The sequence below is a fragment of the Canis lupus genome, chromosome 36 (assembly GCF_048164855.1).
Source record: "Canis lupus baileyi chromosome 36, mCanLup2.hap1, whole genome shotgun sequence".
Classification (NCBI taxonomy): domain Eukaryota; kingdom Metazoa; phylum Chordata; class Mammalia; order Carnivora; family Canidae; genus Canis; species Canis lupus.
In genome coordinates this window covers 15,263,805-15,279,714 of record NC_132873.1, presented here as the reverse complement: position 1 = coordinate 15,279,714, position 15,910 = coordinate 15,263,805, and the positions used below count along the sequence as shown (strand labels likewise).

The following is a 15,910-nucleotide window of genomic DNA, read 5'->3' as shown; positions in this document are numbered from 1 at the left end:
GATTTGAAAGGGGAAAAAAAGGAAAACAAGAACAAAGACAACAAAAGTCCTGAAAACACACTGTCATGGCCAACTATTTGAAGAATCCAATTAAGAACATATTAATTGAGTGACATATAGGATGGTACATTCATTGATACACAATGCCTGATTGTAGCTCCACCTGCAGAAGGCAGCAGGTTGGAACCCTGTGTTGAGGTTTATAGAAAAAGCAGTGCTGATGCTGTGATCTACAAGGAAAAACAGGGCAACAAAAGCATCAAAGACAGAGAATACCCTAGGCAACATCTAGGGAATTTTCAGCATATTATTATTTCATTTCTCTTTCAAAGGAAAAAAACAATCTTTAATATAAACCACCAAGGTGGGGGTGGGGAAAGGAGGGAAGGGTCATCTCTCCAGAGACACAAGAGCCCAGGCTAGAAGTGATGGGTAAGGCTGAGATGCTGAGTGCTCTGCAGTAACCCGTGGCAACAGCCATTCCCAGAACAGCTGTCAAGCAGTGACTTAAATGGATGACCCTAGTGCTAGGTTTGTTTTTATTTGGTTGCTTGTTTTTTAACCCTGATATATGGCTTTGAACACCAAGGAACTCTCTTTTTTGGAAGAAATAAACTGGCAAATATTTTAGGTTCTGAATGCGCCTTTTCTGAAATACCCAAGGGAAACAATTTCACTTCCAGGAGCACTATAGAACTGGTTAATGTATTACCCTTAAAAGCCCAAATCCTAAAATTTAGTACATGCCTTGTGCAAGTACTATCATCTTAATTAATGCTTTCTGCCAGTTTTAAGAAAATAGTGCTGTGTGCCCCATTTCTCCCCATGTATCCTAGTCCAGCAAAAGCACATTATCTGGACCTGAGCCCTAACTCCTCCAGCTATTAGCTAGCTATTTCAAGGTAGCCATGGACCATCTCCATACCTCAGTTTATATATCTAGAAAATGAGGATAATCATATGACCTACTTCCTAGCAATGCTCTGAGAATTAAATGAGTCCATGCAGGTAGAGCACTTAGCACAGTGCATGGCTCATGAGAAATGTCCAGTAAAAGTTAGCCAGCTTTTATTACCATATATCATCAAATGCAAAGTGTCATCCATTGTACAGTACACCATTATTTTATGTGCCACTAAAAAAGAAAAATTGGTGCCAATAAATTATAATACAACACTTTTTTGCAGTTTTTCATTTTATACCATTTCAAAGTTCTTTTAAACTTATTAGATATGTATTTTATCATATATCACTATTGTACATATGTTAAAGGGGAAATGTAAGTTAAATAAATACTTTAATGTAGTACTAAAACTTTGCAGCATTAGAGCCTGATTCTACTGAATCTCTTTTTGAATTATCAGAGCTCTGTACCAAGACCACCATGGAACATTGCTGATCACACAAAACTGGGTTTATTAAACTTGCTGAGCAAGAGAAAGTACCATCTTGATAGAGTCTTAGCAGTGCTTTCAAAAGGGGAGTCAGGGAAGTCCACAGTAATCATAGGGTAGTTGGGGCAGAAGGTAGTAAGTGAGAGGGAATAGGTCAGAATTTTTGCAATAAGATGAGGTGCTGGAAGCCAGTGATCTTATCTTGGTGTGAATGGGTCAGAACAAGCTGGTGTTAAAATACTTTAAGCTTGGTTTGCTGTGCATATCATGGTTTGTATAATTTGTCTGCTTTGCCAATCACAGTTTTGCAAGCTGTGGTTTTATTTCTGACCCAGTGTCATCAATGTCCACGTTTTTCCACCCAACACCATGTCAGTGATGCAATGCTTCTTATTGCCTCCAGGACTTCCTTTGCAATAGCTGGCACCCATTCTGAAAATATTAATGGCCATGTACATAGTATTGACAGCCACATCACAATTGTGGCCAGGCTGATGATGATTTTGATACGCCTCCTGATGTCAGAAATCATATGAAATTATGAAAAAATGCTGCATCTTAGAATCAAAGAAATGCAGAAATATTTTGATAACAATAAAATCTCATTTTCATCTTGCAGAGTGGAACCAACTGTATCTATACTCCCATTAAACAACTGGCCAACTGTGGGAGATATGTCAAAAGAGGTATCATAAAACTATAGCATAAAAATACTTATCCCCCTATAGGCAGGCCCTTACACCCCCTTTATGAGCCCAAAGGGGAGTTTTTCTTGCTTGCTTTGTTCTGATCCTTGTAATTTTAGTATTAATTTTATTTCCTTAGCTGAACAACCCACTAATTTTTCAAAGTTTTCTCTACAGGGAAGGTATCTGATTACAAAAGAAATTATCTAAACCATGTAGACAGGAAACATCCAGTGGGTTTTGCCAATGGAATTACCATGCTACAGGATGACACTAGAAAAGATAAAGATACTCATAGGTATATCTTAAATTGAATCGTTAAAAATTGGATAGATCTGAACTTTGTTCCATTGTAACTTTCCCAATAGCAAAAACTAAAAAAGAACACAATGGCAGCTCTCAAGAAGTTAAGTCCAGGAGCAAGCAATCCATCAGAACCCCAACCTTTGGACTCACTATGATTTCCAAGAAACAGTGAGTGTATGTGCCCATTAATGTGCTGGGTGGGTTTGCAGAGGGAGAAAACTGAAAATCTATTTATAGTATCAATATTAGGGTAATATAGTATGCATCTCTAAAAGATTACCCAAAGTGTCAAAGGTAGGGATAATGGCTGTATCGCCTTATGACCTCTATGAGTCAAGGATGAAATTCCATCCCAGGAAGCCCTTTAAAGGTCCCATACAGTGAATGAGTGTTGGGGCTCCATCCCCTCCTAATCCGGAACGGGAATTCACATCAAAATGGCACTGAGTCAGAAAACAAGTATAAAGAAACCCAACAAGGATCTGATTTCTTCATGGCTATTTTGATACTTTTTTGGGGATATGAAATATCTGTTTTTTTTCTTTTTTAACAAAAGAAATGTGAGCTACCCTGGCACGGCTAATGTCCTGAACATATGCTTTGTCTGCCTGCTGGGTAATCCACACTGGGTGGCATCTTAGCTTGCTTCTGGATCAGGAAATGCTCTCGGCTTTAGACAGTGCAAAATGGAGACATTCAAATAAAATTGTGAACTTTTTTGTGTTCGTTTGTAAGCAAAATCCCTCCCCTACCCCATTCCTAACCCAGTGTCAAATGGGTTGTTTCTTCAAGTGCGATTCAGATTTTCTTCACTGCAGATTATTCACCCTGTTGGGTTTCTTTATCTGAAATTATCCTGGGGAACCTTTGTGTTTGAAGTACAAAATGATATGAAAAGTCAAGTTTAAAAAAAAAAAAAAAGGCAAACCTAAAAGCCGAAGGCGGGTGTTGGAAGCAGGAAAATCGTTCCTTGAACTCCCCAGGAGTTGATCAAAGAGACAGCCATAAATTGCAACAAAGGCAGAGATCTACTCTGCTCTGAAAGCCAGCCAGAAACACTGGAAATGTTTCATTATTTATTTCATTAATTCTGTGATAGCAATCTCTACTGACAAGATTTGCAAATCTAATCATTTATTAATGATACATGTCTGGTGGATTGTGCCCAAGACCTTCCTTAGGTCCCAGCCTCTGCATGGCTGAGGCCCTTGGCTAACTGCCAGCTTGCTTTCTTGCCACGATATGACATTGGGATTCCCAAGGTCCTCACCAGGGCCTGTCTGTGCTCACAGGCACATTCAGAGGCGGCTGCCAGGCTCAGCCCTGCTCTAAGGACCAGCATGATGGCCACTTCCCAATATGAGGCCTGCCAACATGGTTACTTCTATTTGTAGAAAACATTCTCTGAGAATCACAACATGGAACGTGCGGTTTTAAGTCATGGTGCACACAGGAATGAATCTTTCAAGCTGTATTTGCATTGTCGCTACTCACCCTGATGCAGAGAAGGCTTAACCTGACTCTTGACTAAGACATTGATTTTTCCTGGAAATTTCACCATGGTTTCAGATATTTCAAAAATCTCAGCCTGTTTCCTTGGCAACCGTCTAAGCTTTATTCCCTATGAACCAATGTGGCATGATGCGTCAGTAAACAGCGAAGCAGCAGCCACCCAACTTGCAGGCTTCCTGAAGATTTCCTGGAAAGCCATCCCTGCCCTGAGCTATTTCGCAGGCACTGTTGTTGGTATTCCACAGAGCGCAGCTAAAAAAATAATAAAAGTTCCATAACCGTGTGCATGGGGAACAACAGCGTTTATGGAGATAATGAAATGCAGAAATGAAAACCCCTCAGCAAAGCCCCTTTAGATGTGCCTAAGCTCTGTTCATTAATCTGCGATAATTAGACTTATTTGCAGAGGTTAACAGCAGTGGCACATGGTAATTAAGCACTCCCTCTCTACCAGAGGGATCGAAAATGCTTCTCATGTGACGTGTGTCCACTCTTCAGGACATTCTGTGCTTGTTTCACAGCTCACATTTCCTATAGGAGGAAGAAATTGTATTCCTATAATGAGTGGCAACATCGAATTTTAGCTGTAATGAGAGTGACGTGGGATGAGAATTATTGCCTCCAATAACTGACTGGCTGTATCACCTTGGGTGAGTTGTTAAGTCCTTTTTGCCTTAGTTTCCCCATCTGTAAAATGGGTCTAAAAATACCATCATAAGCATGTTGCTGTGATTATTTAATAATGACAATGAGGATAATAGCTAACACTCATTGGATGTTTACAGTCTGCCATGCACTGTGCTAAGCCCCTTATCTATACCAGTTCAATCTCATTGTACAAATGAGGAAATTAGAGCACAATGGATCGAGTACCTTGCCAAAGACTAAATTTTGGGAGTAAATAAGTTAATCCACTTTGAGGCATCCAAGTCCCTTGTGAGCAAACTTCCCAAAATGGACATGGGCTCACTGCTTTGAAAAATATTCTTTCCACCTCTTCTCTAGAATAAGAATAATATTTACACGCTAAAACAATTTTGTCCTCAGCAACAGTCACCATGCAGGTTTAGGCTGGGCACTGTGGCATAAATCCTGTCTATGAAGAAAGCCATTAATAAAGAATTACTGGAATGCAGAAGGATGCCTGGGTGGCTCAGCTGTTGAGCATCTGCCTTCAGCTCAGGGCGTGATCCCGGAATCCCAGGATCAAGTCCTGCACCAGGCTCCTTTCGAGGGACCTGCTTCTCCCCCTGCTTATGTCTGTGCCTCTCTCATGAATAAATAAATAAATAAAATCTTTTTTATAAAAAAGATTACTGGAATGCAGAAAGGAGATGTTCCACTTCTTCCTAGTTTTAGTAATTGCACTAAATGAAAAAGTATATGCAAAGCTCTTAGTACAGTGCCTTGCGCATACTAAGTGCTCAATAAACAGTGGCTAGCATTATTATAGAAATGAATGTGCAGGAGATCTCCACAAGGGATGAATTATATTTTTCATTCCACAGATGCATACGACTATGGACATACTCAAGATTGCGTCAACCCTAAGTTCATACACAGTAGGATTTTGATCCACTCCAATCAAAAAGTAGGTATGCCATTTGCAAATTAAAAAGGAAGAATAAATGAAACTAAACCCCCATCTTCCACCATACACAAAAATCAACTCGAAATGGACTTGAATGTAAGACCTTAAACCATAAAACTCTTAGAATAAAACAATTGGTAAACTCCATGACATTGATCTTGGCCAATATTTGTTTGGATTTGAAACCAAAGCAAAGGCAACCAAAGCAAAAATAAATATGTGGTACTCTATCAAACTGAAAAGTTTCCGTGCAGCAAAAGAAACTGTCAGCAAAGGGAAAGATAACCTATGGAATGGGAGGGAATATTTGCAAACCACATATCCAATAGATAAGGGGTAATATCCAAAATATATATATCCAAAAATATATATATCCAGAATATGTAAGAAACTCATACAATTCAATGGCAAAACTAAACAAAATAAAACAAAACCACCAACAACCCATTAAAAAAAAGGCAAAGGATCTGAGAAGACATTTTTCCAAAAAAGACATGAAAATAGCCAACAGGTACATTAAAAGGTGTTTAACTTCACTATGATCATCAGGGAAAAGCAAATCAAAGACATAGAGAAAGGAGATGCTGGCACACTGCTGGTAGGAATGCAAACTGGTGCAGCCACTATGGAAAGCAGTATGGAGTTCCTCAAGAAATTCAAAATAAAACTACCATATGATTCAGCAATTCCATGTCTGGGTATATCTCAAAAGGAAACAGAATCACTATCTCAAAGAGATCTCTGCTCCCATGTCAGCTGCAGCACTATTCACAATAGCCAAGGTGTAGAAACAGCCCAAGTGTCAGTCGACCTATGAATGGAAAAAGAGTATGAAACATATATATACAATTGAATATTATTCAGCGGTTTAAAAAAAAGGAAATTTTGTCATTTGTGCCATGGATGAAACTGGAGGGCATTATGCTAAGTGTAATAAGCCAGACAGAGAAAAACAAATACTACATGGTATCATTCAGTTGTAGAACATAAAAAGAATGAAAAATTTTAAAAAATTGAACTCGTAGAAACAGAGAGAGTAGAATTGTGGTTGCCAAGGCCTGGGGTGGGCTAGTACCATGTGAGGAATGACCTAGGGAGAGGCTGGTGAAAGGGCACAAACCTTCAGTTCTAAAAGGAATAGGTCTGAAGATCTAATGTATAACATGATGATTACAGTTGATAAGACTGTATTGTGTAATTGAAATTTGCTAAGAGAGTAGAATTTAAGAGTGCTTTCTAAAAGAAAGGTAAATATGTAAGGTGATGGATGTGTCAATTAACTCAATGGTGGGAATTGCTTCACAATGTATATGTATAGCAAATCATCATGTTGCACACCTTCAATATATTATAATCTTGTCAATTACACCTCAATAAGTCTAGAGAAAAAAAGAGGAGGAAGAGAAAAAAAAAGAAATGGAGGGATAAGAAGACAGGGAAGATATAGGGAAGGAGGATGGGGAATGAGGAAGAGAGGGAGGAAAAGAGACAGAGACAGAGAGACAGAGAAGAGAGAGACAGAGAAACATACCTAAAAAAAGTAACCAAGTTTTCCAGTCCTCAAATCTAAGAAAGTGGAATTAAAAAGTCTCGGGTCCTAAAAAGAGAAAGATTTTGCCTGTATTTAAATTGTTACCAAATCCGAAAGGAGTAACAGAATTAGAGCTGCTTTTCCTCAAGACAAGGGTTCATTTTCAGCTAATATTCCAGGATAGCCTCACCTTCATTACCTTTGCTCTTTATTCGGGTTGTGCTTGAAGCCATGCTCATGTTTCTCACGGGCAGTCTAGAATAAGGATCTCCGCAGAGAAATGAAAGCCCAAAGCCCAAGCTTGGCTGATTTTCCACACACAGCTGGTACATTCATTAGCAGTTCCTGACTCCTCTCTCTGCACCAGCGTGCAAATGGGCAGCATGGCGCTTGTTTTTGCAAATCCTCTATTTTTTTTTTTTTTTACTTTTTTTTTTGGCTTTTGAAAGACAAGCATTGACACTTTCCACAAAGAAAGAAAATCCCTAGCAGCACCAAGGAAAGAATTAAAGGAGCTCTAAGGAATGATCTGGGAAGTTCCACCAGTCCTCATTCACATGGGAAATCCGTCCCACACCTTTCTGCCTTGGATGAGAACAGGAGAGCTCCCATTTACTCTTGCTTTGCCCTCACCTCTGCCCTCTGACCTGAATGTCCCTTACCTTATTCAGCTTGTGGGTGCTGCCTCCATTACATAAAACAGAGCAATGCTGAAACCAACACAGCCCTGATTGTTTCAGGTTTTGGAGGGGTGGGCAGAGGGAGGGGGTAATTTTCTAGACTGGCAATAAATAGCATATTTGGGTAGGGTTTTCCATTCATACACAGAAAGAGACACACGATTTAACTAATTGTTTGGGAGGAGGCCTTCCTATGCCGCTGTTCTACGGTATTGAATAAACTCAATGTAGTGGAGCTTTCCAAAACCCATTTGTACATCTCTTCAGATTGTTGGATTTCCAGCACATGCACGATTCTTTCCATTTTCCTTTCATTCATTGGACCAGACAGAATGTGAATTCCAGCCTTTACCTGATAGCTGACCCATCTTCTCATTCTAAAGTCCCTTTATTGTAAGATTCCTATCCCCCCAGTTTGTGACAGTGGATCTCATGATGATACAGATAAGGGTCTAGGTGTGGTTATTAAAGTTGTGTGTTGTGTGTTTGAGTTAAGAGAATCTAAGCTGAACGACGAAGATTGGAAGAGATAGAGAAAGATTCCTCTTGTTAAACTAAATTAATTAGTTGGATTTATATGAGGAGACAGAAGGGAGGAAGCCAGGCTGTGTCCCATATTAATAACTCACTTGGGAGAAGCCAGATTGGATTGAAAGCAAAAGAAGGGGGTGGAGGGAGCTCCGTGCCAGTTTATAAGAGAAGTAGCCTTGGTTTTCCTCTCTTCGCGCTCCATAACCCTTACATACACAAACACACATCCTCATTCCTGACATGAAAATGATGTCATCTTTCTTTTTGACTCACCAACCAGACTACATTAATCCCCTGCCGCGTGAGGGCCAGCGGGAGGCTGCTTAAGGGACTTTAGGCCTGTGAATAAGTGATGACCCAGTGGCTAGGGGCGGCAGCGTAGATACATTCAGGATGCATTAAAGCAATTAGCTGGAAGAGGAGCGAGAGCACAATTTCCAGTCCCCAAGAAGGACCAGGCCATGCTTGGAACAGGGTAGGGAGCTCTACAGCTGAGGGCTGGGAAAAGCCACTTAGCAAAACAGCTTCACATGAAGAGGAATATGGTGCTCACTCCTTGGCCTTATCTGATACCAGTGCCCTTTAGGGGAGCTTTCAGGAGCCATGAAACAAATAATTTGTGCAAATCAGTGTACTTGAAGCAGCCTTGTCACACATGAGTCCAAATCGTGGTTTGCACACTGGCGTCCCACTGGCTGAATCTGGCCCAAGGATGATTTTTGCTTGGCCTGACTTTGGGCCAGCATTTTAAAATCTGAAGACTTCACAAAACACTGGCAAGTCGGAAAATGTTGGCCTGGCCTTCCTGTATGACCAGCCCGCCGGTTTCCTCCTACGTCCACCCACCTTATGCTCTGCTAGTTACCGCAGTCCTCACCACTCCCTACCGCTGTCCTCTCAACCCCGCTTCACTCATTTCCTTGACCCACTTCCTTCTGCCTGGACCCTGGAGGCATTTGAGCCTGTGATCTCTATTTTAAATGGCTTTGGAGTTAGGCTCAACCAGAGAGAAGAGGTTCCAATCTGGAGCTCCCGAGTGCAGTCTGCTCGTGGACCTTCCTCAGTTTCTGCTCCTGAAAGGCCGGTCTGGAGCCTTGCATGGGTGCCTCATCCACACTGAGCTCTCGCAGCCAGGTTGGGAGCGGGGGCCCCGGGGGCACGATCAGAACCAAGGGATAACTGGACAGGATTTTATATTCAGCGACAACTGCAGGCTTGGGTGGTAGTGACGCCCACTCGAAGAGGAACAGGCAAAAATGTCACAAGTTAAATAAAATGCCAGCCAAAGCACCTCGGAGATCCTGGAACCACTTGGCATATTTTGTGACGCATACTTTGAGGAACAGCAAGACGTGAGAAAGAGCCCCTGGGGGCAAGAACTGGCTAGCCAAGGCCCACGGCTCTGAGGGGCCATCGCCACTGTCCCTGATGGTCCCTGCTTGCTTCAGTCAGTAAAGCTTCGGCTGGATTTTGTCTCTCCTTTGGCTGAACTTCCCACTGGAAATGTCATGGAAAGACAAAAGAGCTCCGGTGACGTAAGGAAACCAAATCACACATCTTCCATGAAACCTCCTCCTCCTTCCCACCCTCCTCCGAACACTCAGATGCTTTTCTCACTTCTTGCTTTTAATCTCCCTTCTTACCCTTGCTGACCGCTCAGCCCAAATGGGAACCAAGTGCTAAGTGGCTGCCCCTGCCTCCCTCCAGCCAGGCCACATCCTCGGGCCCCTAAAAGGCAGCTTCCAGACTGCTAGGGGCACCAGAGCCCTGGGTTGGCCATCCCTTTGCTGAACACTAGAAGACAAGGCATGGTTGTTAAAGGTGGCTGAGAAATCTGTGTGACTAGAGTGCCCCAAAAGAGACTGTAACAGACTGCAGGAAGAAGTCCCTGGTACAGGGTCAGAAAATGAATAATTCAAACTTCCCTCACATGCTGAATTAACCTTGACTTATTTCATGCTTCCCCACCCCCATCACCCTGACTCCTGCTTCTCTCCAGGCTGGAGCTGGCTAGAGTCATTCAGGTGTGCATTTTAATCCCTCCAGGAAACTTCTTCTGCTCTATTTGGATCACAGAAAGTGAGAGCAGTTGGATAACTCATGCTCACCGCCTCAAGGGAAGGGGTGTCATATGGAAACTTGAAGTCACAGGTCCTTGGGGCACTTGGGTCCTTGGGGTGGAAAATGACCACCAAAAAGTTTTTATACTAATACGGATAGCCAGAGGCCAAAGCAGCTTAGAGTTTACAAAATATCCCTCTTCCTAGTTTCACACTAATTTTGTTTTATTCTTTTTTTCCAACTTCCTTATTCACATTATCACATCGGCAACAACAACCTCTTTCACCCTGGGCCCCAAAATCCTCCTTTCTGAGTCAGCTCTTGGAAGGCCGAAGAATTAGGATTCTTATCTGCTTTAAAGTCACCTCTTCTGCCCCACAGTACAATTAGAGTGTAGTGGCATTTCTCCCTCACTTCCCAGGCACAAAGCCATATAGGGAAGCACATTATGAAAACTCCATTTTCCTTCTTCTACATCTTTCTGTCTGATGAGCTTGGCGGGAGGAGATGGCCAACAGACAACTGAAAAGATGCTCCATGTCACTCATCACAGGGATATGCAAATCAAAACCACAGTGAAGTATCACCTCACACCTGTTCTGAAGGGCTAAAATCAAAAATACAAGAAGCAACAGGTGTTGGTGAGGATGTGGAGAGAAAGGAACACTTGTGACTGTTGGTGGGAGTGCAAACTGGTGCAGCCACTGTGGGAAACAGCATGGGGGTTCCTCAGTTAAAACTGAGGAAGTTAAAATTAGAACCTAAAGTTAAAACTAGAACCTCTCTATGATCCAGTAATCACACTACCTGGTATTTACCCAAAAATACAAAACCACTAATTCAAAGGGATACAAGCACCCCTACATTTACTGCAGCATTATTTACAATAACCAAACTCAGCCCAAGGGTCTACAGATTGATGAATGGATAAAGAAGAGGTGATATATATAGATATAGAATTATATATCTATATCTATCTATCTATATATCCACAATGGAAAATTATTCAGTCCTAAAAAAGAATGAAATCTTGTCATTTGCAACAACATTGATGAAGCTACCAAGCAAAATAAGCCAGAGAAAGACAAATACCACATGATTTCACTCCGATGTGGAATTTAAGAAACAAAACAAATAAGCAAAGGAAAAAAGAAAGAGGAACAGCAAGAAACAGACTCTTTACCATAGAGAACAGACTGATGGTTATCAGAGGGGAGGTGGGTAGGGGAGTGGGGGAGAGGGGGTAGGGATTAAAGAATACCCTTATCATGATGAAAAAAAATTTTTTAAAGAAAGAAATACTGTGGGTCTTAAAGGATATGCCACTGAAAGAAGATTATATACTCCAAGGCAAAAATACATCTAGGTTTTGCCTTAAGAAACTTGTTCTTTTGGTAAAGAACATTATGATCAAGTAATTTCTTTTTTTTTAAGATTTTTAAAAATTATTTATTCATGAGAGACACAGAGAGGTTGAGGCAGAGACAGAGGGAGAAGCAGGCTCCATGCAGGGACCCCGACGTGGGACTCCATCTCAGGTCTCTAGGATCACACCCTGGGCCGGAGGCGGCACTAAACCGCTGAGCCACCCGGGCTGCCAAAGTAATTTCTATAAGAATTCTTTCAACATTGTCCAACAGAACTTTCTGCAATGATGGAAATGTTCTTCATTTGCATTGTCCAATATGGCAGCCACTAGCCACATGTAGCCATTGAACACTTGAACTGTGGCTAGTGTGACTGAGGACCTGTGGTTTTTCATTTTCATTTTAATTATTTTAAATTTAAATGGTCACGTGCAGCAAGTGGCTATGCTATTGAACACCACAGGTCTGGATGTCAAGACATATCCTGTTCTCTGTTCCATTTTTTAATTTACTTTTTTAAGATTTTATTTATTTATTCAACAGAGAGAGAGTACCGGAGAGCACAAGCAAGGGGAAGAGCAGAGGGAGAGGGAGAAGCAGGTTCCCCACTGAGCAAGGAGCCTGAGGCAGGGCTGATCCCAGGACCCCAGGATCATGACCTGAGCCAAAGGCAGATGCTTAACTGACTGAGCCCCCCAGGCACCCCTGTTCCCTTTTTTAAAAACTAGTCTTCAGTATATCTAACTTCAAACACATCCTCCAGAAATTCAGTATTATCAACAATGGGGAAAGAAGGAAGCAAACATTGGATTAAGCATCCTCTAGGCACCAAGGCTGGGAAAGGTGCTTTCACATGTGAAATTCATTTATGTTTGGTTGAAACCTTACAACTCTGTTATAAATTATATCATTCCCATTTTATAGCTGAGAAACCTGAGGTGATAAATTTCAACAAATAGCCTAAAGTCACTAGATGAATAGCTGGCAGAAATGGAATCTGAGTGTTTAGATCCTGTCTAACAGTCTTCCCATTTTAAATAAGTGGTGTTATTCCCACTGCTATCCCCACTTCACAGAGAGGGAAAACAAGTCATTAATTACAACAAAAAGTCTGGGAATGAGTGGTGGCCACAGAGGTTTGTGGTCTGTAGCTACACGTTTCTTTCAGATCCAAGTGTCCGTTGGAATATCCAGTGAACTTGCATTTCTTGGTGCCAATGGTGTAGCAGGCGGTCTGAGACCGATCCTAAGCCACTCTTATTGCTACAGAAAGGTGTCTGAGACCCACAAGGAGGAGGGGGCGTTTATGAGGCAAAAGCTGTGTCCAGAGGTGCCTGGCTGGCTTAATCGGTTGAGTGTCTGCTTTCAGCTCTGGTCATGATCTTAGGGTCCTGGGATTGAGCCCCTCACTGGGCTCCCTGCTCACTGGGGAGCCTGCTTCTCCCTCTGCCTCTGCCCCTCCCTCACCCCACTCGTGCTCTCTCTCCCTCTAAAAAAAAAAAAAAAAAAAAAAAAGCATGTCCAGAGCAAGAAATTGGAGATATTTCCAAATGCAGTGATATAAGAGTCAAGGAGAAAGCACCCTTCATCCAAAATAGCTCAATACCTTGACTCTGGGAGAAAGTAGGAGGATTACCAAGGTTTGGGCATGTTGATTGAGGTATTTTTTCCTCTTCCCAGGCTACAGCCAGAACCCCTGGCTCCAGTACCAACCGGAGGGTAGTGAGGAGAAAGCTTTTCTCTGCTGGTAGCCATCCACCCAGAAGTTTCCTAGAAGGTGATGTTGATTGTAATTAGAGCCTCGTCTGGGGGTGGAGGGGGGTTGTCTCAATTCCCAGTCCTGCAAATGCAGCTGGTGGCTGGGAAGCTGCCGCCTGGCACTCTCTCCAGAGACAGTCTCAGCTGCTCTTCCCGTCTAGAATCATCACTTGGTTGAGTTTCCCAGGGTAGGGGTTTTGAGTGTGGGGCAGGAGGGAGGATGGCAGCGTTTGGCCCTGGAAGGAGGCAATGACCATCACGCAGGCGGCTGTTCACAGCGTGTGTCTGCCCCTAGCCTGGCAGCAGACTGCAGTTACTCCCCGGTCCCTTGCTGGCTGTTCACTTTCTACACCAATGAGCTCTGAGGTGACAAGTTCAATTCCCAGCTCTGTCAAACCTGCATTTTCTTCCCTGACCTACTTTTCCCACTCTGCAGTGTTTGGAACAATGCCTCTCTCTGTTCCCTGTTTAGACCCATCTTTTGCCTGAGCTGGTGCAGAAGCACAGGCCTTTGCCAGGCTTTTTGCCTTGAATCCCTGACAAGTGTTGATGGGAAAAGAAAAAAAAAGAAAAAAAAGAAGAAGAAGAAGGGGGAAAAAGAAAAAAAGATCGTCTCATAAAACAGAGTTCAGCTCTCCCACAGATGCCCAGATTCTGGAGGCAGTGAATGCTGCCGCTGGTGAGGAAAGAAATGAAAAGGTCGTGCTTCTCCATTCACACCTCTCTCCCCTCCACCCCCTACGCCCCACCCCAGCCTCCCGGGCACACTGAGGAGCAGCTAAGGCGATGCCAAGAACGCTCCTGACCTCATGAACAGAAAAAAAAAAAATGCTGCTGCTGCATTGAGCAGCTCGAGCCCAGGCATACCGAGTGCTCTCCTCCACATGCCCCCCTGGAGGGAGCGGCTCCTGAAAGGAGCAGAGGGCAGCCCCTCTCAAGGCTCTTGAGTGCTACAGCCCTGCCACCGCCTCAAGGTTTTCCAGGCTTAGGGCCCCAAGGTGCTGTAAAGAGGAGCCCATGAGGGAGCACAAGTGAAGATGCCTTGTGGTCTGTAAAGCAGATGTCCGCTCTACAAATAAATGCAGGATGATCTGACCCCAGAAGAGGTGAGTGGCAGAGAATAACAGTAAATCCAGAGCCATCCTTTGCTTACCGATTGCTGTGTGCCGAGATTGCTCGGTGTGCTTTCAAAGGAACTAAGTGGCTACTCATCCTAAGCCCCTACGGGCGGACGTTACCACTATCACCCCCATTTCCTAGATGATGGGGTACGGGGCAAAGGCTAGGAGTCAGCCCAGAGCCTGCCCCTGCTCCCTCCAGCTTGCACTGTGCACCTCTATCCTGTGCACACTAGTGTCTTCTGCTTGCACTGCCCGCTCTCCATCTTTCACTCCAAGGTAGAGGCACTGCTGTGTCCCCTCTAGCACTCCGCAGCCCTCTCCTCCTGCCCCCTCAAAGCTCAGCCGAGATCACAGTCCTGTTCCTCCACGTGGGCTTGCGACAACAGGCTCCCCTGGGACACCCCCCACTCCCCCTTCAGTTATTCCATGAGTTTTCTCTCCTAAGACGATCTGGGCTAACCTGGGGCACAGCTTCTGTGCTGGGCGCAGATAGGGCCATGCCTGAGCTCACACCCTCTGGTCCTTCTTAGTCTAGGGATGCTGACATCTAGTCAGCCCTGTTTCAGCAGCCTTCAGAGGATGCAATCTCTTTCCTGCTTGGTCTGCTGCTCTGCGAGAACACGGAGCTTACCATCTACCCTGCAGCCAGGAGAGAATGACATCGTAAGGAAAAAACATGAAAAGAAAAGTCCCAGGAACTTGATGATATCATTGAGTTGCTGTGCTGACGGAGTTGCCAATTTTCAGATTGTTTGATTAAAAAAAAAAAAAACTTTTAGATTTCTATAATTAATCTACCCCTAGTTAGGCTTCCTATTACTTCCAGCCTGAAGCAGCTGACTAGTAGAGGTAGCTAAAAGTAGCCCTCCGGAGAGGGTGCTGGGTGACTGTTCTCCATGTCAGTCACTGTGTGCCCCACCCTGACATACACATTCCTGCTCCCCTCCCCGAGAGGCTCCAGGAAGGATAACCTAGCCGTCATCCTGCCTGGGTTCCTCCTGGCCTTTGTGATCTCTACTCCCTCTGCAGGGAAAACCCCTCCCCAATCTTCACAGGGCTACTTTCTTTTCTTCACCCAACTCAAAATCACCATGGCGAAGAGAAGCCCTACCACCCACCTTGAGTTTTGTGTCTTACACACTCTGTGTTTCCTTCAGAGAGCATCTCAGGATGTATAAATATCTAAATTGTTTCATATCTTCCTGCACTCCACAGTGTGCCCCCCTTACTCACCTAGAACATCGCCTGGCTCAAAGCAAGTGTTCAGACAAGGTGCACAATCCCCTGCTTATCCCCTGCGGTGTTTGTTATGGTGTCTCAATGGGACCTTCTCTTCTTCCTCCTCCTCCTTCTCCTTTTCCTCCTTCTCCTT

The 15,910-nt window shown here is 43.5% G+C and overlaps 3 long non-coding RNA genes across 11 annotated transcripts in view; 1 reads left to right on the top strand and 2 right to left on the bottom strand.

Annotated features, from left to right (window-relative positions):
- LOC140625543 (uncharacterized) overlaps positions 1-15,910 on the bottom strand; it is a 62,023-nt gene that overhangs the window by 24,984 nt on the left and 21,129 nt on the right. The gene's annotated exons all lie outside the window — the stretch shown is intronic.
- On the top strand, positions 1,208-15,345 carry LOC140625544 (uncharacterized). 5 transcript variants are annotated; one of them, XR_012024895.1, is made up of 5 exons: positions 1,208-2,560; positions 4,420-4,548; positions 5,407-5,489; positions 13,340-13,436; positions 13,890-15,345. It is a non-coding gene; the product is annotated as an uncharacterized lncRNA (long non-coding RNA). The 5 variants fall into 5 exon arrangements; XR_012024897.1 differs by having other exon boundaries at positions 13,340-14,523; positions 15,069-15,345; XR_012024898.1 differs by having other exon boundaries at positions 1,208-2,554; positions 13,340-15,345.
- On the bottom strand, positions 13,180-15,908 carry LOC140625549 (uncharacterized). The gene is made up of 3 exons (XR_012024903.1): positions 15,772-15,908; positions 14,999-15,177; positions 13,180-13,429 (listed from the first exon to the last, which is right to left on the bottom strand). It is a non-coding gene; the product is annotated as an uncharacterized lncRNA (long non-coding RNA).